At 38.2% G+C, this 25,400-nt stretch overlaps 1 protein-coding gene across 2 annotated transcripts in view; it reads right to left on the reverse strand.

The window, feature by feature from the left end:
- LOC135262957 (NALCN channel auxiliary factor 2-like) overlaps positions 1-25,400 on the reverse strand; it is a 109,603-nt gene that overhangs the window by 64,008 nt on the left and 20,195 nt on the right. The window lies entirely within an intron of this gene.

The following is a 25,400-nucleotide window of genomic DNA, read 5'->3' on the forward strand; positions in this document are numbered from 1 at the left end:
GGACATTATTTAAGTGATGGGGTACATTTATCAACACTAGTAAGGCATGGCATCTTCTTGAATAATTTCCATAATTATTATGGAAATTCCATAAAGAGTTCAGGATAGTAACAACATTACTGTACAGCAAATCGTATAAAAAGATTGTCTGTGTCCATATTTTACTTATTCTTGTAATTAATACAAATGAGCCAATATTGCATTGACATGACAAGTTATTATTTATTACTACAGACTTTTATATATATGTCGCCAAAAATGTAAAGCACACAGTATGCTTCCATTTGAAAAAAATGAATGTAATACTATGCATGATTTTTTTTATATATATATATATATATAAATGCACTGGCAATCTCAGTCTTTACACACTATAGCCGATTTTGTGCACCTTTTACCTGCATTTGTTATGCTAAACGTGTTTGGGATGTTTCTGGGCATGGCAATATTTTCTGTGTGGGGAGGGCTGGGCATGACTGCAGAGCCTGTGGTTTGGGGTCAGATTCCAACAAAGCGTTTGTTGATAGCCAGCTGTTGCAATGGTAGATGCTAAGAAGTCTAGATACAGTGAAGCAAAAAGACAAGCCAACAGGGCTCATTAAAAAAACTAGTCAACCTTGGAATTACTTTTCTTTGGTGGCCTCATGAATCAATTTTACTTCCGGTGTTCAGTCTGAATTTATACACACAGATCTTGTTTTTTTTTTTTTTTACTCAGATTCATTAAAGCAGTGTCTTTTGCCCTGAGCAAAGTATGCTCCTCTGTTCCTAATTTTGAGTCAGTCCTCGTGAAGTCTCCAGGTAAGGAGTTTAAAAATATTTTTTTATTTACTCTAGTTTGAACATACTGGCTTTTGAGCACCTATCCAGTGCTCTTATTTAGCTGGCTTGAAGCACAAGAGGCATCATCTTTCATATAACATTCCTATGCCCTTTGAGCTAGGTCGTGGGTTTCACGCATTGAACCAATTGTCTAGGTTTGCTTTTATGCTGGACATTTCTCAGATTGAAGGATGCAGGTTAATAGGCCTTTAAAATGTGGGTTGTCTTCTTGGCCCCTACAAACCTTTCCTGCAAAGTATTTATTTTGCAGCCTTTCATAATAGTCGCAAGGGCACTCCGAATGACAGTGTTTACCTCATAAGTTGCCTTTATTGCAGACATGGGGTCAGCCCAAATGGGGAAAAAAAAAAAAAAAAGATTGCGGTAACTTTCTCTGATCAGAGAGGGCTGTTCTATGAAGTTGTGAACTGCTCTGACACTTGTTATCCATATGAGGAAAACCTTCTCTTTAGAGGTTGCATCAGGCATGAAAGAGGGCATAATCAACTTCATGAAGGTAGCTCTCAATACTACTATTGAGAGTGGTTGAGTCAAACTGTTCAATGTTGGGAGTGGGTGAACGTGCAGCTGGATGCAGGTTTTAAGGGAAATGGCTAACAAGGGACAAGGGAAATGAAAAAGGTGCTAACATCTTTTCACTGAGAAGAGCTAGGACTCGAGTGCCGAGAACTCTTCTAAGGTGCCTGCTCACCTTGGCAAAGGTCTTATTCCAGTCAGTAGGCATGTCTTTCTGTAAATTCAGTGCCAAAACTACATACAAGGCAATGTGAAGGATCTCTTTCTCCTGTATCCCCTACCCCATCCCTTAAACCGCCACTTGTATAAATTACACAAAATTACTTTTACATTCTTAGTCCTGAACAAAATTGAATTTTTATGCTATTAAAAAAATGATATTTGTTTGTAAAAGTATGTGCAAGACAAATCATAAGAACTTATGTTGTTCAGTTCGTTGTGCCCTCTTGGTATTTATACATAAATGCTATTCACTACAAATAGTTTGTGGGCATGGAAGGAGAAATATAGCATATGATTGGCCAGGTATGTATGTATGACCATCTGGCCAATCCAGTGATGCCACAGCAAACATCATGTTGCCTGCCAGAGCACAGCTTAGGACACCATAACCGGCATACAATAACAAAAATTTATGGAAGCATACATTAAAAATAAACGAGAGATTTTGAAAACATAACAGCTTAGAAAGAACTGGAGAAATACCAAACAACAACTACCATTGGGTATGATGCAGTACATATGTATATTACATTACATTACAGGCATTTAGCAGATGCTCTTATCCAGAGCGACTTACACAACTTTTTTACATTTTACATTGTATCCAGTTATAAAGTGAAGCAACGCAGGTAAAGTACCTTGCTCTAGGGTGCAATGGTGGTGTCCTCCCAGGGAATTGAACCTGTGACCTTTAGGTTACAAGACCAGTTCCTTACCCCCCTTAAGCATTCACTGCCTCAGTAACTTTTTTTCTTCACTCCACATTTTTTTTTTTTTTTGTTTGACACAATACTACTCGGGCTCCAAAAGAAAATTTAAACTTCACCAGAAAGGACAGAGCCGACACCATCAGGTGTTTGGACTTTAAAATGCGACTCCAACACGTCAAATGTAATGCACTCCTATGACTTTTCCCAAATAGCTGGGCTTAAAATAACTTTGTAGTTAAAATAAAAAAAAAAAAAAAAATCAACTCATTAAATAATTACATTACATTTTACATTACAGGCATTTAGCAGACGCTCTTATCCAGAGCGACGTACAACAAGTGCATCAGTTCAATAATACTGGCATTTTGTGCCCTTTTCTTAATCGCTCTGCCAGACAATAGGTAATGAGCTGATACCCAGGTGTGAATGAGTTTCTATATCCTCTGGCACACTATTCAGCAACTGAATGACTGACACTTTGATACACATTGCTGGGTCAAGCGCTATCAAAACTAATTTTGCACATATAATCACACAAAATTAATTAACTGCAGTTGTTTGAAAATGACTTATTTGATTATTGGCTTCAGTGTAGGAATCAATACTTGTGGGCATTGTAGTCATAGAAAGGATGGATTCATAACTCCGTTGAGGTGGCCCCTCTGACATAGTTTCATTTTTTCACTGAATGGCGACTTTGGATAAAATCTTAATAGACTATAGGATGGCAAAATCACGCAAGTGAATGGGACCAGAAGAAACACTGGTATTACTGATGAATGCGAGCTGCAGGGAAATTACATGAAGTCGAAGATAGAAGCAGAAGCTTCCAAAGCAGCCATGGTCACAGTACCAGCTAGGACACCCATCACTCTTGGAAAACCAGGTGCAGTGCCAGGTGGGCAAATGCAGTCGGAATAAGGCTAAAAACAACTGCATGAAATGCAATCGATTTGTGTGCGGTCCCTGCTCACACAAACAACCAAAGCTGTGCGTTCCCCTGTGTGCGATGAGTAATAGGAGAGAGACACTAGTTATGTTAAGTATATTGAGTCATAACACATTTCGGAATTTGTTGTGACTTCAAAAAATACTTTAAAAAATATACTGCACAATTTCTTTAAATACTATATCGATTTCATTTTGCTTGTTTTGCACATTTTCTCGATATGCCTGCGGAACACCTTGGGACATTAACCCTTGCCTATACAACAAAACTGATATAAATTAGAAATAAAAATGCTTAAAAAATGATACAGCTTTATTTCAAGAAAATAGTTTTGCAAGATAATGTTTCATAATCTTTATGAAATTGGGTCGCTGTGAGTGCTGAAATCGATTCCAAATTTGCTTGAAAAAACTGCCAATTTTTTTGGCTTATTTTGTTTTTAAATCTGGTGTTTTGAAAATATAACTAGTGACTTTTTTCAAGGACATTAGCTAGCTTTTATCTTATCAGTTTAGCTATCAAATTAGCTAATAATTTAGCTATTTGGACACTCTCCTCCCACCCCCAAGTCTGCAGTAATTCTACTCCTTGCTTATTCAAGCTTGTTTTTGACTGTGAGGTTACATGCTTATTTGTGCCCCAAAAACACTGGGTTCCACAGTAGCCCATTTTTATTTGTAATTCGCAAAACCATGTAAACGTCCAGACCTTGGATTTTCTTTTCGATGAATGCTGGCCAACTTCATACTCCCCTGACAATAACTTTTTTTTTACTAGCTCTGAGGCCTCCTTTCAGTGTCTTGTACAGCTTTTTAGATGGTTTAGATGGTCTAGCTTGCCTACAATTTCCATGCAGTACACACGGTGCTTTGAGCTCAAAATTTGGGCTTGACCCGAACTGAGCCCAATATGAAATAATAGAATTAGCACCGGAACTGACCGAAACTGTCAGGTCGCGTTTTATCAGGCTCAGGTGAACATTCTGACTGATATCTGATTGTAAATATAATTTTTACTAGAAACACTGCACACAATGAACATGCTTAAAAACTGTTTTATATGGCCATGGCAATGTGAGAACATTGATAGAGTGTTACAGAAAAAGGAAAAGGTATGCATTATCCATAAAATAACTTTTTGGTTTGCTGTAGTTTGCTGTGATAGTCTTGAATGTTCCCTCCTTTCCTCCAATCAGGGAGCAGGAAGTATGAATGTGATTGAGGGTAGATGGACTGGCAGATGTCATGATCAGCTTCCTCTCATGAACCACTCTTTGTAATGCAACATGGGTCGTCACGCACACCAAATGGCCTGTCTGTGAGTGGGAAATTGCATTTGCCATTCTCAAATGACTATCCTTGTGATACTGCTGATTCACACGTCTGCCAATTCCTCAGCTTGCAAACGCAAATTAAATGCATGTGTGTCAACATGTCAGGAAGGGAATGAGTCCATTAATGTGTGTGGCTTTGCATGGATTGCTGGGTACTGTAAAAGGGATAATGACTGGGTTTGGTTGAATGCTTTTTTTGTATCCTAGAGCTACATTGCATTCTTTGAATAGGATAGTGAGAGGCAAGAAGAAACTGAACTGCTGGAAATGCATTTTTCACAAGACTAGCTAAGGCGTCAACTAACAGCGCTATTCAAATAAATCCAAGCCAGGTTTATAAAGAAAACCTAATCCCAATATTTTGCAGCTATACACAGTGTATATTTTATCTACATTGTTTGTGTACAAAGATCAGGAGTGTATAGAGGCAGGTTAGATACAGGTCCTATCAGCTATGTGTCCCAAAAATTCCAATGCACACGGATGTATAATTGGTCTATGATGTGTACTCAAACTGCAAAAGAAACTAGATATCTCAAAGCATCTCTCTCCGCTCCACACAACACTGCTTTCATTTTTATTTTTTCAAGAAATCTGTAGACAATGAATGAGTTTCATTTTTCAGGAATGTATGATGGCCACACAGCTTTGCATTGAAGAGCTCTGATTTGTGTCAGGATGAGTCGAGAGGACAGTGCTGTTGACAGCAAGAAAAGGGAATAAAATCATTAGAATAAACTTTTTTGGAAACAAAAGAATGGAAAGCATGCACCTTAGGTTATAACCCTGTAGTTACAGTACACCAGAGCCAGAACAACAACAATCCAGTACCATGGAAACGGCATCCTTCCCATCTAAAAAAATAGATAAGCAGGCACAGGTGTGCATGGTGTCCCTCACTGAAAGCACAGCGTAGCACATGCCACCCACATGCCTTTCTTTCCCTTTTTTTTCTTTCGTAACCTGTTGTATAACTGCATTGTGCTTGACACAGAAACTCAAGCCTTGGTGAAAGAATACAACGGCCTTGTCTGATAATGCTGACACTTGGAGGGGAGAATCAAGATTGCAGACTTGGATTGAGTCCATTTTAGAAGGTTGTAAAACCTCAGCTGTCAATTGTTAAACCTTAACTGAAAAGTTACTATTCCTCAGACTGTAATGCATCAATAAATGTGTTTACCATTATTATGAAAAAAATAAATACAGTTTCTGGTGAGAGGTGCAGAGTCAAATGTCACTTTGGTAATTTTAGAATGAAAACTGACACATACTCGAAAGAAAGTGATACTTTGATTAACCTTTTGACCCATCTCCATACTGCACAGGACAGAAATGGGGTGAAGCTTTAACATAACTAAGCATGGTAAAGTGAATTTTCATCATTCAGTGTGTTTTCATTGAATTTAGATTCATGTCTGAACTCAGTAGAACAAAACTTTAAACTATTAAACTGTGAGACAGAATGGTTTTATCAAAATGTTAAGAGCACAACGAACTGTGGGTAATGTAGTGCTAATGCATAGGTCAAAGAAGCATGCTTATGAAGCAAGGAACATACAACTGAGAGAGTATGATTTTTGTTAATCTTCCTGTAGACATGTCCAGAAATAAATTCCAGACTGTACACGATGCAGTGTCAGACCCTAACTTATGTAAAGCTCTTATAATTTTAATCAAATTGTCATTAGCAATACAAAATATAAAGTGGAACCCTTACAGGATAAAGACAAATTTTAAGGCTCAAAAACCATCTCACTAAATTGAAACGAGCCTCCAAGTGGTTAAATAGTGAGGGACATTACTCGTTGGTGGCAAATATGAGTCAAGCACCTTCACAAATGAACAAATGAGTTTCTAAATAAAAATGACCATCCATACCAGCGCACCAGCAGAGCCACATTGTGACAAATCAATTGGTAGGTTTTCAAGATCAATCTGGAAACACCAAACTCAATTTGGACACAGACCACTGACCCCTTAGGGGACAGAATGGTGCATCAGTCTACTCAATGATAGACTGGCTAAGAGCGTAAATCCAGGCAAAGCCAATGAAACTTAAGGGGGATTATGAACTAGACCAATGATCCTAGAGATCAAAATTCCTTATTTATATTGGACAAAAAATACACCCATTCTTCAGATCTGCAGATGGCATGAGAGTTCTGCAACCCTTGTGACATAATAAACATCAACCAATGACAGAATCTTCCTTAAGTCAACACAGTTACAAAGTATAAATTCCTGCTTCATTTCTTTTCGTTTTTTTGTCTGTTTCAGTTTGACAGTCTTTTCAGAAACAACAACAAAAAATACGCACTCACAATCACAAGTACATTGATCACATGCAGTGATGCAGAAAGGAAACCACATCATGACAGACATGGGGTTCTGGAGAGAACTAAAGAGGCAGAAAAACAGCAGGTGAAGGAACCAGGTGCAGGAAAGGGATACCATGCATCAGGAAGCTCAGACAACATGTTCTTTCAGAGTTTAAAAAAGAACAGCGATAAACTTAAACACAAGTGCTCGGTAGGACTGAACCACGATAAAAAGAAGAGATATCAATGATATGATCTTAAATTCCACAGAATAATAGACATCTTTAATGTGAGCAGAAATGGAGCCTTGCACAGATCGTACATCTAAGTCCAAAAAATAGAAACACTTTGGATTTATGAATGATGTTCAGAACTGTTTTGTTGCCGCTTCTGATATTTGTGAAATCCATTTCCCGAAAGTAGCACCATTTTAGTTTTAACATATTATGCCAAATGCAAGGCACTTTCCTTTTCCTTTTCTTTTTCTTTTCACCAACATATTTGCATTACAAATGTAGGCTGATGTTCTGCAATGACCTGGAATTCAAATAAAAGCTTTCAGACAAACTGGTACAATGGGTATTGGTGAGTAGCTAGAATTTCATTGCATAGGATAAGTGAGACCCAGCAATAATGTGGATAAGCTGAAAACAAAACCGCAACGGTAGAACTTTGCAAGAAGGGACTGAAGGGAAGGGACTTTACCTTCTATCAACGTAAACATGGCTGGCTGATCAAAAATTATCTTTAGACTGACTTATGTTTGTTTTGATAATACACAGCGCCTTGTGGCCCGTGTAAGCATATTTACCTTCAACACCACCACACAAATCTGTCAATGCCCATTGGACCAATATTTTAATCACATTTAATAAAACTGTTCTGAACCATTTTCTCACTCCTCAATGAAGAAAGGATACAAGCAGCAGTAGAAGAGAGGAACATGGTTTGAAGCTAGCGCGGATGACCTTACCTGGCCTCTAAGGTGGGTCTCTGAGATATAAAAACCAGGATCAAAGGACTGGACTTACTGTATGGAGTATTTACCGTATAGAATAACCGTAAGGACCACTAACTCAAAGCAAATCCAAGTATGATTCTTCACCTTCAAACAAAACATCTTTCACAGGCTCATATCTAGCCTTCAAAGTGTTTTTTTTCTAAAACTTTAAAACACATCAAGCTCCACTTCAGTATTTATTTTAAATAACTATAAAGCTAAACCATTACTAGTACATTAATAGACCTGTCACTTCTGCCATTTAATGGAGAGCTGTAATAGTGAATTTGTTTAGGGGCAGATTTTATAAGGTGTACTCTGAGTGTTTCTTTTCCGATAAAGAAGGGTTTTCTTTGTCGCAGTTCAACCGTATTTTAAAGCTGAAATGAAAATGGTACTTAAGTGGGCAGCCGAGGTGGCAACATTGGATGAGCTGCCAGCCCTCTTCTCTATTCAGGCCTGCCACAGTGCTTCCCTGCTGTGCAGTCACAGCTCCAACCAAAAAGTCATGTTCTCCCCTCTGTCAGAGCCAACCCCCCACCAGCACAACTGTCAACTCCATTCCCCATTCACTGTACTGGTGGACACAGTAACCTCACCGTGTGCATTTCAAATATGTCAGCACCACTTGCATTCAAAAAGATGCAGTGGATTAATCTCATAAAAATAACTGTTTGGGGGTCAATAGGACTTCTACTTGCAAAGAATGGTAGTAAGTCACCTGGATAAAAGCAAAACTGCTTATGTGATATTTCATTTAGCAGCAATTATAGCAGCATTATAGCAATTAATATGCACTCAAAATCAAATATGAAGAACATGAGGTAGACCAGAACCCTGCATCCAGAACTGCTGTATTGTCAAAATCAATTTGGAGTTTAAAGTTGCTTTAGTGACTAGACACTTGCCTTTTAAGAGCATTAGACATGGGCATCTTGACAAATGGAGAATAACCCTGAATATGCCTTCATTAGAGAACCGCATAAACACTTAAGTGATAAATTACAGTGTAACCAATATACACAGATACACAGTGTGACAGATGAAGTAAGTCCATTTTCCATATGTCAGCCTTGGGCAAAATCAAGAGTGACAGTCGGGGGCAAAGGCACATCAGAGTAGGAGGAGAATGCAGTGCCAGCGAACAGGGTAAGTTCACTTCCACTAACCCAGTGCCCTTATCAGGCCGGGGACAAACCAAACCTGCTCACCCTCCCCATACATGCCGCAATAGTGTTGCACATGCCTTTACCACATTCCTTGATGTTACTGTTTTTTTTTTTTTAATGGAATCATTTAAAGGCAATATTTCATTCAAATGCAAATGTTCTCTCATTCTGAAATTAGACACTGATTAATGGAAAAGTTAGCAATTCATTATGGAAAATCAAATCCAAATTGGAGAAAACAATGAATTACAATGAATTGTTTTAGTAGTATTACACATTCGTAACCTTAAAGAATTCAAGTAAAAATTACATGCTAAAACATTTGTGCCAAGTTTTCATCTCCACTTTACACACACACACACACACACCTCATGGCTGTCGACTACTTCATTCATTTGAGTTCTAAAGAGGAGACAGTATCTTGTCCCTGAACTGTGCTTCTGTGAGTGCTGCAATTATGCCCCCCCCCCCTCCTTAATGAGCCATCTGTGTCTGTCTGCATTTTTTTTTTCTGTGGGGCTGTCATATCCTTCAGCTTAATTTATTCTTCAAATCCTCCAGTTCCTTTTCATTTTTTGACTCAGTACATCATAATTGTATATCAATTACTTTATGATGATTCCCAACGCAACACAGCTCTTTCCAACAAAATGCCACAAACCGCATATTATGGAGAGCAAAGACCAGTAAAGAGAAAAATCCAAGCGACTGAAAAGTACCATACCGTAAAGCCCAAAGGATGTCCATCAATGCTAGTGAATGATAGCATACAACATTCGGACACTTGAACTTGGCAGGAAAAATCATTAAGCTTGTTTAATGATCATAGTTTTCTATAAGCTTTAAATAAACAAAAAAAGAACTACCAGGGACCTACAATTTAATTCACTGACTGCTGTATCTGCTGGGAAGTGAAGTGAAACTCTGACAGCTGTGGCGTCATGTGATGAAGGACAAAGTGGTGCCCCAAGAGCCAGACACCATGGTTTGAGTCAGATTGAAGCTGGCAGGAGTGACAGCCATTATTTTTAGGCAGCTAGAGGGAGACTCTAATGTATTGAAGGAAGAACAATGGTGGGTGCTCCCCATGTCTTACCAGAATGTTGCCTTGCCTCAGCCCTCAGCCTTTTACTACAGATGGCAGTGAAGAGAAGACCCAGCTCTGTTCATACGGTGACTCATTTGATGTATTATCAGTCGTAAAACCCACGTGCATAATTGTATGTTTTCTCTGTTATCCAGCCTACTCTTGCATTGATTGGATATATGTGTGTGTGAGAGAGAGAGAGAGAGAGGCCGACTAACAAGTGGTTTATACATGCATCAGCAATGAGGCATGTGGGAAAGTGGGGAAAACATCTATTGACCAAATGAATTGAAGTGAGAGAGGCTTTGGGCCAGCAACAAACATTCTTCATTTGATTTTAACCGTGGTAAACCAAGTAGTCAGTAATCCAGAAGTACAAGACTCCTGCATTGATATGAAATCACATGAATTCAGAGGTAAAGCAACTAATCAGTCAATGCCTGAAATGTACAACATATATCTTGGAAACTTTGAACAAAGGACTGAACACAAACAGCCAGAAAATAGCTTTGCAGCAACATCCATGTTCAGATTGAGGGGCTGACCAGTGGAAAAATGGTTTAGCCTTTCTCACAATGCCAAAAGGGGGCATATCTGTGGGGTCTTCATAGATCCCTAAAGAGGAAGTGACTGGGTCCAGTGGAACTAGATTCTTTTATCTGTGCTATAATATACTTCAGCAATGAAAATGTACCTAAAAATAATAAATTCAAAACTATTTGACCACATAATGACATGTGCCAGAGCAGGCCTGTTGTTCAGACAAGCTTTTTGGCCATGGGTTTTCTGCCATTAATGAGTAATGAGATTTTGACAATGTGTAAAACAGGCCACAGGAGCTACAAAAAAAAAGGAGAAAATCTACCCACTGAGCTACGCAGTCATCATACAGTGATAAGGAAAACCCTAGCCAGTGTGACTGCCAGCCGATTTACTAACCATGCAGAATTCATAAAATGTTGCATAAAGGCAGTGAATGCCAGTCCATGCAAATGAAGAAAGGGACATAAAAACACCTAATAGATAATCTAATATTTGGTGTTATTCCACTTCCACTGCAGAGTGATGGCTCAAGTCAACCACGATTACGCCTCAATTGGCACCTCGTAATACCCATGTAGTACAGTCAGTTCGGGGTAGCGGCAGTGGCAGTTATAACAAGTAACGGCATTTGCCACAGTATAATGGCGTTAAGGAACTGGTCTTGTAACCTAAAAATTTTTTGGCCAGGGTCTCGGATTCTAAAAGATCTTAAGGTGTAATCGTATCTAAACCAATACTTTTATGACTAAACAATTTATGAAAAAAGAAAGAAGAAGTGGCTTCTGTGCTGTGTGTTGTGGATGTGCAAGACATGTTTTACCTTGTGTTAAACGTGACAAACTTATTAACATCACGTTTAACAGAAGGTAAAACATGTTTAACAGATAAGCATGAAAACTCAAATATGGCTGTATTAATTTTGTGGTTGAGCATAATGGTACACTACATTAACTACAAGCTTTGCTTTTTTTTTGCTTTGCTGTCAATCATTGTTAACAGATGGCGGAGGTTTTGCTCCCTCCACCCCGTTCCGGAATTCCAAGCACTTTTACTTGCAGCTTTCCTGTGGGAAACACTGCATTATTTTCTATTGTGCTGTGTGGTGTAATTGGCTTGTTATTTTGGCAATCAGGCTCTATCAGGTTCCGGCTTCAAATTTGGCTAGTGCTTGTCAGACTGGTTCAGGTCAGGCCGTAAATATGACAGAATTAGTTGCACTCGGTCCTCATTTTCGGCCCGATTCAGACCTCTATCTTTCACTAAAACAGAATTGTTGCTTAGAATCACCATCAGTGATTTTTTTAAAATACTGATACAAAACACCACAGACGCACAGAAAATGGTGTCATGATGCTAATGACACTTGACAGAATGGCAAGACCTCTCAGAAATAATTCAGTCAAATCAATCACAGTAGAATTTTTTTTTCAACCAAATACATAATTTTAGCAAAATTACCAATGCACTGTATATGAGCATTAGATCCCTTCCTGTCTTAAGCACTTCCTCACATTCAAGGTTTTTAATAGGATGACTCTGACACAGTTGGTCTTGAAGGCACATCCCACTGAATGCATTGCAATCTGAGTAAACAGAGGAAGTGAAACAGTCAGTGTTTCAGCTGGCTGGGATGACGATGACTTATCGCACACCAGCAATCCTACGGTGGTTGATCGAGCACGTGCAGTTCACCTGCTGAGCCACACATGAAGCATCATTCTATGACTCATTTCTGCGTGAGCCAGACTTTTCGACCGCTGTGTAATAAGACATCATGTGCTTTGGAGAAGATCACATGCCTGTCTGCCGTCTCCGAATCGGCAATGGATGACGCGATAAGTGATGCAGTATGAGCTTTATTTGGGCATTCCAAACTGGAGAGGAAAAAAAGGGGGAATGAATGAATGGACGAATAAATAGATAAAACCCCCACCCTTGAAAAATCGGGACCAGAAGCACAGCTGCTGGGGATCAAACCAGAAATGGAAGCATATACAAAAAAAAATCATTTCTGCAAGAAGACATGAATTAAATGAGATACAAAGGCCCAATCAATCTCCAGAATGAAAAAGACATTAATTTTTTGTTAATGATGATCATTGTTGTCTCAGTCAACTCATGTTACAAGATGAACAGTATCCTACCCTCTTAAAAATTTCTTGCACCATTAAGCGCTTCAAAACAAACACTTTCTGACAAATGAGGAAGTCAATGAACGGCTCCAAATTAAATATTCAAGTTTAGAGTAAAATTATTCACAAGGTCTCTATTGCTCTATTGCCAAGTGTTTAATTTTACTTGGCTTCTGTTGTGTCAAGTGTTGTGTATGTCAGTTAAAATAAAACAAGCAAAAAAAGAGTAAAACTTAAAGAGTTAGTGCATTTGTTGATGAAGAACAAATGAACACACTGGTGTCCTTTTACTCATGATTGGATAATGCAACTATTGATCTGATGAGATGTTGTGGGTGGCTTTTAAAAAAAAATATTTGCAGGTCTGTGTTTGAATACTCGGAGCTTCCATTGTGAGTTTGCCCCCACCCTTTCTCCAAATGCCCCTTCAGTTATCTCGGGTTATCTGTTATCTTGCCTCGTACAAACTTTTACAAAACAAATTTTCTACACATGAGTTGAGTTGTAACAGAGTTCAGTGCTCACTTGATCGCAGAGCACTTCAGTTAGGAGTTTCTGGTTAATGTGGGCTATAAGCTTTTCCAACAAGTCTGAAATCCTGCTCAGATGAATCAGTTTGCTAAGCAAACGTTCACAGTCAGAGCTCTAGCAAATTGGCTCTTGACAGAAAGTTCTTCAGGTCATATGAAGCTGAATTACACGCAGTAGTCCACTGGTTCACGGATGCTCCTGTTTTGTGGGTCCAGTAAGTATGGCTGCTCCAAGTGAAAAAAAGTTACAGATAAAATGAACATCCCTGCTTCTCTGTCGGGGTCTCTTGGCAGAGACCTATGCAAACCTAAGTTGAAGAAATTAGCCAAGAGGCTGTACTACAAAGCTAATAGAAGACATGCAATACATCACTTTACAACCACACAGTCTAGTCAAGCTGAGGGTCTTTCAAAGTGAACTGCCACCTGTTGCTAAGCAATGGCACACACTCAAAATTTCATGTTAATGTTAGTAAAGGGGGAAAACATTTTTTTAAATGCTTCTATATTGTTCGAGTACTATATTCAACTGATTAATACAATTCAGGTTAGATATAGTAACTTCCTATGACTTGGCCAAGTATGGTGCATCTCCAAAATTATTGAAGATAATATATTAATATATTGATTTGTAATACTGATGGTCTTGGCATGTTGTCATACAGACTTACTGTTCAAATGAAGGATCCATATATGAATCGGGCTCCAATGATTTATCTGAAGGTCTGAATTATAGTTATAGAGTTTGCGCTCTACACTGAAATGTATGGTAATTGATTTATTTGAGGGCCTGAATCTATTGTTTGAAGCCACATATTTTTAGGTTCAAAAGTATTATTTGTTTCTTGAAATCGTCCATGACCAACATACTTAATGTTGTTGTGTAATAAAAAAATCACAAAGAGAAACATACGTGCCCCTGGTTCATTTGTATAATACTTATGTGGGGGACTATTTATACTCCTCAGTTATTAGCCTAGATATTATCACATTGACTTGATAATGCTCTTGAGCTTCAAATTCTAAATTCTTTATCTATAATGCAATATGTACATTACATTTTTTATACTGATTACACCTCTAAAATTTCCACATTGCAATGTCTGTCTATAAATAAAGACTAGACCGACAAGGAGATTTAAATGGAACTATCAGTAAATTTGGATATCATATCAAAAAAACATTTGAAAATAATTAATTTCCAGATGTTCATTTGTTCATAAAATACCAAAATGTTTGCTTTGCTGATATAATTACTTAGCTTGCAATTTCTGCCACTTGCGAATCATCAGCAGAATTTATGACTTTTTCCATTTTGTTTACCTGACAATTGTGTTCTCTTGATGGGATTCCCCTCTGCTGCTGTGGTTCTTTGGTGTTACTGAAAGGCTGGCACAAATAAAAAGCCTGACACAGTTTCCAAGGAAACCCAGAGAAATGAGGCCCAGTCTTTTGTTACCGAACATCACCTGCATTGACTCTCAATTAGTTTTGCTGAAGTACAGACAATGCTCAGAGAAGAGAGGTGTTTTAACATGGCTTCTTCTTGTAAATACGGTGGCAATCATGAACCTGGCTGTGCTTTGATTAATTTGCATGCTTACAACCATCATGGAAATGATCACCCCAATGATTCAGGGGCATTTTTGTTTTCTTTAATATTGCTAGGAGAATTATGAACTTAATATGTGGGTCAAAGGCGACATGGAAAATATTTAGCTTCTTTACAGTACACCATAAATAGGTGGGTGCAAGAAAAAAAACGAGAGGCTTTGTCAGATAAGCCATATATTAGATGCATTACAAACATCTACAAACAACAGTTTTTCTCTGCTGCTTCTTATCGGTCTAACTAGGTATAGAAATATTCCTGAGCTGAATATCACTGGCTCACTCTTTCTAAGAGTCATTGAGCGAAAAGGTTAATTGGCAACTTTCCATAAACCTATGCATTTTAAGTACAGTTTTATGCTTATTAATCTTAACCCATAATGTATGTCTGGTGCTTAAGGGTAGGAGGGTATAATCATTTGTTAGTGAGTGAGACAACTCACTGTGCCTTCAATCAATTTTTAAAACCCACATGCCAGCCAGATGTCAGCTCTGTTCTACAACCTTAAGGAGACTGGGGGTTATTTTTTCTTCTTCTTCTTCTTCTTCGAGGACTGAGGCCTTCTCAGTCCTCACATGACCCAGAAATTGATTGAGGTCCCCATCTGTAAGGACATTCCAATTCGTTAAACACTCCTTGGAGGAGCGAGGAGGCTCCCGGCTGGGATACACGAGTGCAGCCTTTGTGGAAGTCTTTTTTTCAGAACATGTGGTGTGTAAGTGATCCACCTGTCCACGTCTGCCACGATTTGAAACATGGCAGAAACACCCCTACGCAAATGTAAGTGTTTACCGGCCTCTTCCATTTATTATAAATAAATTTAATCCATAATGACACTCATTCTTTATGACTAATAAAAGCCACATTTATTCATACTGAAGTGTAAGCATAATGTTTTTTTTCCCCAAATAGGCATGATATTTCACATTTTATTGTTGTATCTGTCATGTTCCATGGGAGGGAATCATTGAAAATAATGGTGATAACATTTCAGTGAAATTCATCCAATAAAATATCACATCCCATTTTTTGTGCAAAAACGAGCTGAGACAACAAGACAATACAGAACAATCCATTAAGCCCATTGACAGGTAATACAGCTGTGCAACATGTCATTAATAATAACTTATATTGCTTCTAACTGATGCTAGACTGAGCAAAGACGTGATGTGATATTTGTAGAGGAATAATGGTTAAATACAGCCAATTGAAATCTCCACCTTCAATCAAAATATTTTCCATGTAAGAACTAAATCACAGTGTTGGTTTTTGCTTGAAACTAGAACCGCTTCTATAAATGTAGATTACAACAATCAGGCCTCAACAACCGTTATCTGCATCAACATTTAAAAAAAAAAATTTCTGTGATTAAAAAAAAAATTGCATTTAAACTCTTAAAGGAACATGATTCTTGTGCCATTCTCTGGCCCTCAATAGTTTAAGTGTTCTTTAGGTTTCTTAGGTTTCCTCCATTATGTAATGAAGTAATCTAACTTTCAAAGGAGAGAACTCCAGGACACTCCGGGATGTTTCCTTTGATGGAGGGGCGAGCAAGGATAGAGAGAGAGAGAGATAATATTCCTGTGGTCAAACAGAGCATGCCACTCAATCACAAGTGACACTTCATAAACTATGAGCCTTTGACAGATCTAATTATATTGTCTGTCTCTCAGAGAGGATCATCTAAAAACTAGATATCCAACAATGGATTTGTTTATCTTCTCATGGATGGTTATGGATGCAACCTATTTGGTTCAGTATTTACTGGTTTGGAAATTATAGCCAGGTCTGGCACTATTGCTCAAGTAAATCTGTTGAATATACTTGTTTCTTTGTTAGCCATTCTGGATAACAGCATCTTCCAATTTAATGCAGTGGCAATCAACAAATCATCAGGAACCTTCAGAACCTGCTATACAGCTGTCTGGAGTTTACAGGACTGCAGCTGCTATACTAAAAAAACAGAAAAATAATAAAAATAAAAGCTATTCTACATGCCATATCCTAGCGGATATACAGGCAATACAATGTTTTAAAGCTAAAGAATATTAACTATGTCTGTATGTTCTAAAATTTGCAACCATACCAATGCAGGGAAGGCAGGTATGATGACAAACATTCAGCGCATGAATGCATTAATGCAGTTATACATGCATCAGCAGTCGGCCACCTTGACAGACTACTGACTAAATGAGACAGTACTCTCTCAAAATTATTACAAGCAGAATGGTCTGACCTGCACCTTCTACAACTGAAGATGCTGTAAGTTAACTAATTTAGCTAGAATTTAAAAAAAATTTAAAAAAACACTTCATAAGTTCAAAAAGGGCAAAACAATCAATCAAATAGGAAGATCTCATCACTTAAATGTGCCAAATATATACACACAGACCTCATCAGTATTTTCCTATATGATTTTGACAACAGAATGTTGTAACAATCCCACTGTCAACATGGTCACACTGGATCAATCCCAGGCCTGTGCCATGAGATGGGAACAATGAGCCCCTGAAAGACTATTTCCTGCATCTTGGTAGTCAGTCAGCTAATTACCCTGAACACCAAGTCTTACGGAACACACCCTCTGCTAAGCAGCTCTTTAATTCAAAGATAAATTACTGAAGACTGCCAAACAAAGTCTAACAAAAGGAAGCACTGGCACACAAATGACACCGCATTTAATTACAAATATCACAACTAAAGGATCCTGTAGTGCCCTGAAATAGCCCATGGAACCCATGCAGCATGTATGAGTATATTCATACAATTATTAAAGATGATGGCAGGGCATGACTCCAAAAAACTAACTAGATGTGGGGAATTATGTTATGTTCTGTAAATAAATAAAATGCTTGAAACTTAGTTTTAGAGAAAACCTTTTGATAAACAAATGCTCAGTTGCCAATATAGGTACGAGCAGTAAATGAGCATTTTAATAGTTTCATTTTCAAGTAAGACCACCTTTAAATTAGTCAAAATATTTGGAAAATAACCAGCCACATTGATGACTGGTCTCCAGAAAAGGGACAACTGGATGAACACAAGTGCACAGGACCTTATTGCAGTAAGATCCCATAAACACTGTTGTTTAAATATGTCAAGATGATTATAATTGTTGGGTTTTCATCATTAATTACTAGTTATCATTATTTGCATTTCAGTACAGAGTGACATTTCCACAGGACCTGTAACAAGAGAATATAATTCACTGACACCATGCAATTGTTCAGTTAATTTATCATTTTTCCAGCATTTCCCCTGCTTGCTGTGCCTGCATAAATTCATCAATAATAAAATTAAAATGCAATCCAAAAATATAATGACAATGTTACAAGGTTGCACCAGCCTACAATGTTATATTAAGCAGCAATATTTGCTCTATTTGGCATCACAACCACCATTTAGTAATACAGGTTTCATTACGAATGTAGTTTTTCATATGGTGAAATCTGCATGGCCATTTAAATGGTTTACTTTTACAATTTACAAAATGTTTTGGCTTTGCATTGTTGCTAAATGGATTCTGTACTGTGGCTCTGTGGAAGAAAAAGAAAGGATTACATGCAAGGAATGCCACAGAACAAGAGTAATACAAATGGGAAATGCCTTTAGCGTGAAAAGCCTTGTGCAGGAATGGAAGCATAGTTTCACTTAAGCATTTCTAAATCTATACGTGCGTAAAATACATAGATACAATTCAGAGATTTAAAGAATGTTTTGGCTGTTCATCCCCTGATTAATGGAATGCCTTTTCATCCACAAAGATGAGATTCACTTTTTTGATAGGATGAGCTCATGTTTGGACTTTGCACGTTTGGACTTAGTAGAATGAAAAAAAAAGATTTGCAATTTTATTTGCACACAACACCAAATATTACTCTGTCTGTCTTTAAGCACATACACATGTCTCAAGCCATATGCAGAAGTATGAATAAAAAAAGGAAAAATAGCTTTCCTGAACAGCCTTTTTTATCCAAGGGTGACATGGAAAAATTCTGCTAGAAAAAAAGACTACATATATTTTTAGTTTACAAAGGCAAAGAGACACTGAAAAGTTTTCCACCTGTATATTTTATGAATTTTCCAACCGCAAGCAGGTGCAATGGTAAAATCTGCAGATGTTATAACTAATACCTTTGCATGCCATTAATATCCTGTTTAGACAACCTAATTATTCAACATTTGCAGACAAACCCTTTAAAGAGATGGCAGCAAGTCAAATGGAAATGAAACACAGGCACAAGAGAAATTGAACCTGCTGCTATTCTACGTTGATGGCTGCTTCAAACGCCAGAATTCTCTGAAAGCTCAATCCTGATTAAAGGCTATCAATCTAATCAGTGGGGGAGCTGCTATCAGTCGGCTGTCTGTGAAGACACTCTTTCTACAGCACCAGAAGCTAGCATGCAGCCCTTCTAACCTTGAGCCAAAGCCATATATCCATCCATCCATTATCTATACCCGCTTATCATGGTCAGGGTCACAGGGGGTGCAGGAGCCCATCCCAGCGTGCATTGGGCGAGAGGCAGGAATACACCCTGGACAGTTTGCCAGTCTATTGCAGGGCAATAACCATATATGGAGATCCGATATATGGGCATCTTTGACTTATGTTTTGTCGTAAAGGAATTGTGTTCTGATATATTACTGATGTGTAGTTAATTGTTCATGTTAAATACACACACCATTTACTTTGAGAGACAAAACAGATTCGGAAAATGATTCTTTCTGTATGCGCAATTACAGTGTACAGTATATGGTAATGTACAGTGAGAGGGGCATTTAATAATATATTGAATTATATTGCAAAATCTATCAAATGCTACTGTTCTTGTATCATCAAACGCTGAATTTGCAACACTGAAAATAAGCAAAACAAAGAGCATTCATTCCAAAAATCCATCAGAACAGGTGAAGTTGCAACCAGTGCATAGCTGAGGATGCTAGTCAGTCGGTCACTTTGCAAAATGGCAAGTGCGCCAAGAGCAGCCTCAGTTAAAGGAACCTACAATATTGTTCAAGTCTGCTGTTTGGGAACATTATGGATTTAGTGTTAACAATGTTAGTGATGGGGGAAAAGGTGGAGGAGAAAACAATGTTTGCATGGCAACATTGCTTCTCAAGGGTGCCATATGCTACCAGTAGAAAAAAGAATTGACTGTCTTTAATCTTAGGTGAGTTATTTAATGGGATCTTTCTTGTATTGTTTACATAGTCTAATGTTGGTCATCTGTATGCTGTGTTCTATGGTGATGGCCTCAGCCTAAAATGTGGGTATTATTTTCTATTTCAAAATAACAAAATGGCTTTTTTTATTTTGAAAGAAAACCTACGTAAACCTGTTCATTCACAAGCTTTTGATGATCTGTTCACATGTGTAATAGCATTTCCTCTCAAATAAATGAAAACTACATTGACATTGGCAACGGTACTTTATTTCTCTGCTTTAACAAAAACATAAAGAATCGAATCAAACTGAAATGTGAGTTTTGTAAACCGTTGGTCCCCTAATGGCCATGCATTGCATAAGGGCAACTTCTTGTAGCAATGGGACAGGCCCACAGTTGTTATTATGTGGTTCAAATCACTGCGAAGAATGCAGTAAAAACAAAAGAAGTATTTTTAAAAAAGAAAATAGGGCAATTCCGTTTTCTGCTTCCTTCCTGCAGCTGCATTTATTTGGTTTCTTGTCATTATTATTCAAAGTAATTGAAAGAATGCCTATATTTGAGTACCCTCTCAAAGACTTGACCGGATTACATATTGGTGCAGCTCTTTGTGTACTATATTTAAGACAGGTCATTTATGCATTGCCATAATGATACTGTAAATAGTTATTCTAATGATCAATGTATACAGTACATGAACACTATTCTAAAAACCTATTCTAAAAAGGAATGAAGCTTAAACAGATCAATAGTGCTCTACATGCAGTTCGATAAGAAAAAAAAGCCAATCAATAGGCATGATACCACACAACTACAATTCAGCATTTAACCCAGAAAAAAACGTATTCTTTTCACTCTGCAATTCAATTGAGCAGTCTGCTCTGGAACACTGTGCAATAGGTGCAGCTGGCACAGGTAAACTACACACACAGTTCACCAGAGGAGTTAACTGTTGAAACATGGGATGCCTTGCCAATAGAAGCTATGTGTGAGGTGACGACACAAATTTACATGGCCCGAGACATTCATTACGGTCTTGCTCTGCCCCATAAATATTTCAACCCTGATTATAAATCTTTTAAAAATGGAAACTGGTGCCCCCTTATTAGTGTGCATCTGTTTTATGCAGGTCATAAATGGAATAAAATAACTGTTTTTATTATCGTAGCATTCGGTCCACCGGGGAAGCAGATTGGTCTCGGTAATGCCGACTGGTGGAGAGAGCATACGCACCTGGGTTGTGTTAATTAAATCAGCCCATGTGCTTAAAGGTGTGCTCCTATCTACAGTTTGGGCTCTGAGACCGGGAGTACACACAGAGAGAGCAAGTCATTTAGTTTTGTTTGTCAGAGCATGACAGACAACCACCGCTGAAAAGCTGGAGGAGCTGGTCAGCTATGTGCAGCGAGGTGAAAAGCTGCTGCTCAGTTTTGCTTTCTTTGTCTTTGTTATTTTAGTTTGTTGGTTTAGTTTATTGTTTTTGCCCAGAACCTGTGAGGGGTGTCACATTCATGTAAAAATGCTAATGCTAGTGCCCAGCTGGATATAAAAGGATAAAGCCAAGGTCTTTCTGACAATCAGATAAATGAGATGAAGCCACAGCGAAGTTCATCCGATGATGATGAGGGATTGTCTTAGCAGGCCGAAAGTGCGCCCAACCGCAAAACAAAGGCCGCCCACACTGTTGACTCTGATCAATAGCACCCTTGGGAATGAACTATACTCAAGAGTCTGACAGCCTCCTGCTCCACTCTCACTTGGAGTGAAGCAATTGCATGATCAGTGCAGTGGTTCCCAAACTATTCAGGCTCAAGCACCCCTGTAAATTATTTATAGTTCCGGGGCACCCCAAAATGAACTATATAAATGAACTATATAATTACATAATCAAAACAAGTCCAACAGAAGTGGCTGGGGGAAGGGGGGGGGGGGGGGTAGGGGTAGGAAATCTTAAGTGTCTCTCATTTTCCCTATTTAATCTTACTTTCTGTGGTGAAATCTACAAAACCACCACATCGCTAGTCATGCGAAACAGACTGTAAAAACAGATTGTTTCGTTTTAGAGGACAATATTTACATCATGATGAGAGAACAGTCTGTGCAGATAGAGGTTGAATGCATGGAGGACCAAGTTGAGACAAGTTCTAATTTGTCCAGTATGAGCTTACAAATGATCCATTGTGAATTGAAATCATTTTGGCTTTTAAATGGCCCATTGTGAACTGAAATCTGTTTTTTTAAATTCACAGTATGATTTATTACTTTTGTCATAATGTTTTAATTTTCAACATTCCAAGGCACCCCTAGAGGGATCACATGGCACCATCTCCAGTTCTAACCCACTTTGGTTAGAGGGGCAAAGAGATACTTTGGAGAGGAAAACAAATGTTGGCCTTCAGTATTCCTGTAAAAGGCACATTTTCAAAGTAGGCTTTATCTTTGATGTAATGTAAGGAGCATGAGGAGGAGCGGAGATTCCTCCTTAACTGCTGTCAGCTTTGCCCGTTCCCTCCCATAGCCAGGAAGGCCGACAGGACCTTGGATAGCAGCTGTGCCTGTTCCCTCCTACAACCAGGGAGGCCCACAAGCCCATGGAGAGCAGCTGTGTCCCTTCCCTCTCACAGCCAAGCAGACCTACAGGACCTTGGATAGCAGCAGCCTCACCTGAAACTGATCGGCTATCAGCTACCAGTGCCTTCATCAGGCCTGTTATAAAGGTGAAGTTTCCAGACCCTTGAGGGACAGACCTTGTAGGAGCACAGCTCCTTAAGTGGTTCTTCTTAAGTTTGGGTCCCTATAATGCCAGTGATTTCATGAGAGGGGTTTTATTTTTCTATTTGTTTTGATTTCTGGTCCCTGAAATGGGATATTTTTGTTTGGTTGCAATATTCTTTCTTTGATATTATAGAAATAAATGGCCTGAAGCCACTGGTTGTTTTCTTGCCCAGTCACCATCGCACATTGCGGCTCCACCTGACACCTTGCCACAGGCCTATATTCAATCAACATTTACCCTTAAAGGATTTTACCCATTTAATTTTTTTTCTCCTTTGGTCTTGTTGTACAAAAACAGAGTATACATTATTTGCAGATATAAGCTAAAACAATTTCAAACTTCCTGTTCAGCTTACTGAAAATAAAATACAACCACAATGCACTTCTTTCTTTCTTGCCACAACAATAAAACACTCATTACAGTCTTGAAAAACAATGAATCACTCACTTGTTGTGATATAAAAGAAAGGCCTTCACACATGTAGGGAAAGTGTGAATGTGTCCTGCAACCCCACATTGAAAATACCTCAGTATGACTTCATAAAAATAAAAAAAAATAAAAATGCAGGTATTCTTGCTGAATCTTTACTGAATAACTTTCACAATTTACATAATTTGTGAATAATGCCCTTTGTTTCTGGAACAAGACATAGGCTACAATGATTTTTTTTTTTCCTGAGTATAAATTATTGAAAGATGGACAAGACAATTTTAGGTGAACAGAAAAGCAACATGCATACTGATTGTTCTGTGCATTTCTCCCATGGCAGGCGTAGGACTGGGCCATTGGCCATTTCATACTGTAGGTCGTTGCTAGAGGCGTTTCTGCAACATACATGGAGAAACAGTGAGGTGTGTAAAGGTCAGGTGGGGGCTTGGTCAATGTTGGGCCATATGGAAGGAAGACAGTGCACAATCTAACGCTGTCTGATGCAGCCGACTTGCCATAAATCATGTCTGTGACCGTGAACTCCCACTGAAACTGCAAACCGCACAGATTGTGCTTTTCCGCAGTTTCACTGAGTGATCTTGTAGGTAGAATGACCAAATGACAAGAGAAAAAATAGGGACCATCCCTTTTGGTGAGATTTTTTAAAAATGCTCATAAATCACACATGCTCAGAAATCGGGACATTTGGTCATCCTAACTGTAAGCACAGTGGGATGCCTTTGATTTTAGGCCATTGGCCAAATCTTGCTGTTTCTGCTGAGTTGTATTAGCAAGGCAATATGGTTAACACAAGAGGTGTGACCAAGAGCATAGGCAGGCTGGAAGAACATTTTTAATGAGACTGAAACAGTACACTGAATGCAGAGCTCAGAAAAGATTGACCAATGCTGTCTGAGAAATGCTTCTGGTCATAATTATAATAGGGCTCCAGTTTTAGTAACTTTAATTTACTTAAAGGCATGATTACATAGCAAGAAATCAACAACTTGGAAAAGTTTTTGATGGATATGCTTACTCTACCAATCGTCAACAAATCTCCCCTGCATAGGTTACTGACTTTGTTTTTCTCTAAATGGATGTATGGATGTTTTCTCCAAACTCCAATGTACGTTTACAAATGATAATGCACAAACTGATATTTTTTCCACATTTTTCCATATTTTTCATGATTTTTCACATTCCCTTTAAGTCTTTAATGACTTCACTGTTTAGGGTGTTAAGAAAGAAAGGAGATCTAGTTCACTAATGATCCCCGAAGCAAAATACAAGGCATTATTTAACATATTCAGAACTTATCAAGGGCAATTTAGAGCAAATGATTATGTAATGCATTTTATGGCTTGCTTTAAGGTTAACAACATACAGTAAATGAAACAAATTGTCACAAGTACTCCTTTTTCCCATCCCTGATGAAACTTTTGCATGCTTAATTTGTGTAAACATTTCCCCAGGCACATGTCCATGAGTCAAATTTCAAAATTACCTGAGCACATATTTCTTAAATGCACAATATTAAATATGTAAATCTGCTGCACAGAAATCACAATGTGCCAATATATATACAATTAAACCCTGCCTGCACCCATTATTTTGATGCACAAGATTAAAGGTGAGTGTACATTGATCCCTAATAAGATAAATAATATCTAACTTTCCTTCTTTTTTCTCCTAAATTCATAATGCACCATTATCTGTGTGCGTGTGTGTATACAGTGCCCTCCAAAAGTATGGTAAAGGTAGAGTGAAATTTGTATTTTTGCTATATACGTTTTTGAGATCAAAAGATGAATATGAGACAAAAGTACAGCCAATTAGCTTGTATTTAATGGTATTTACATGCATACAGTAGGCCTACATGTTTCACCATTTACAGAAAATGCTGTTTTTGTGTTGAGGCCTCCCATTTCAACATAACATGGATGACTGACAGGTGTTGACTGTTGACCAGGTGTTTCCTTTGGTATGGACTGCTCACAAAAGTGCGTGTCTAGTCTTGGTTTTAGTCTTTGTTTTCATTTGTGTAGATTGCATTCAGAGTC

The sequence above is a fragment of the Anguilla rostrata genome, chromosome 9, assembly GCF_018555375.3.
Source record: "Anguilla rostrata isolate EN2019 chromosome 9, ASM1855537v3, whole genome shotgun sequence".
NCBI classification, from domain to species: Eukaryota; Metazoa; Chordata; class Actinopteri; order Anguilliformes; family Anguillidae; genus Anguilla; species Anguilla rostrata.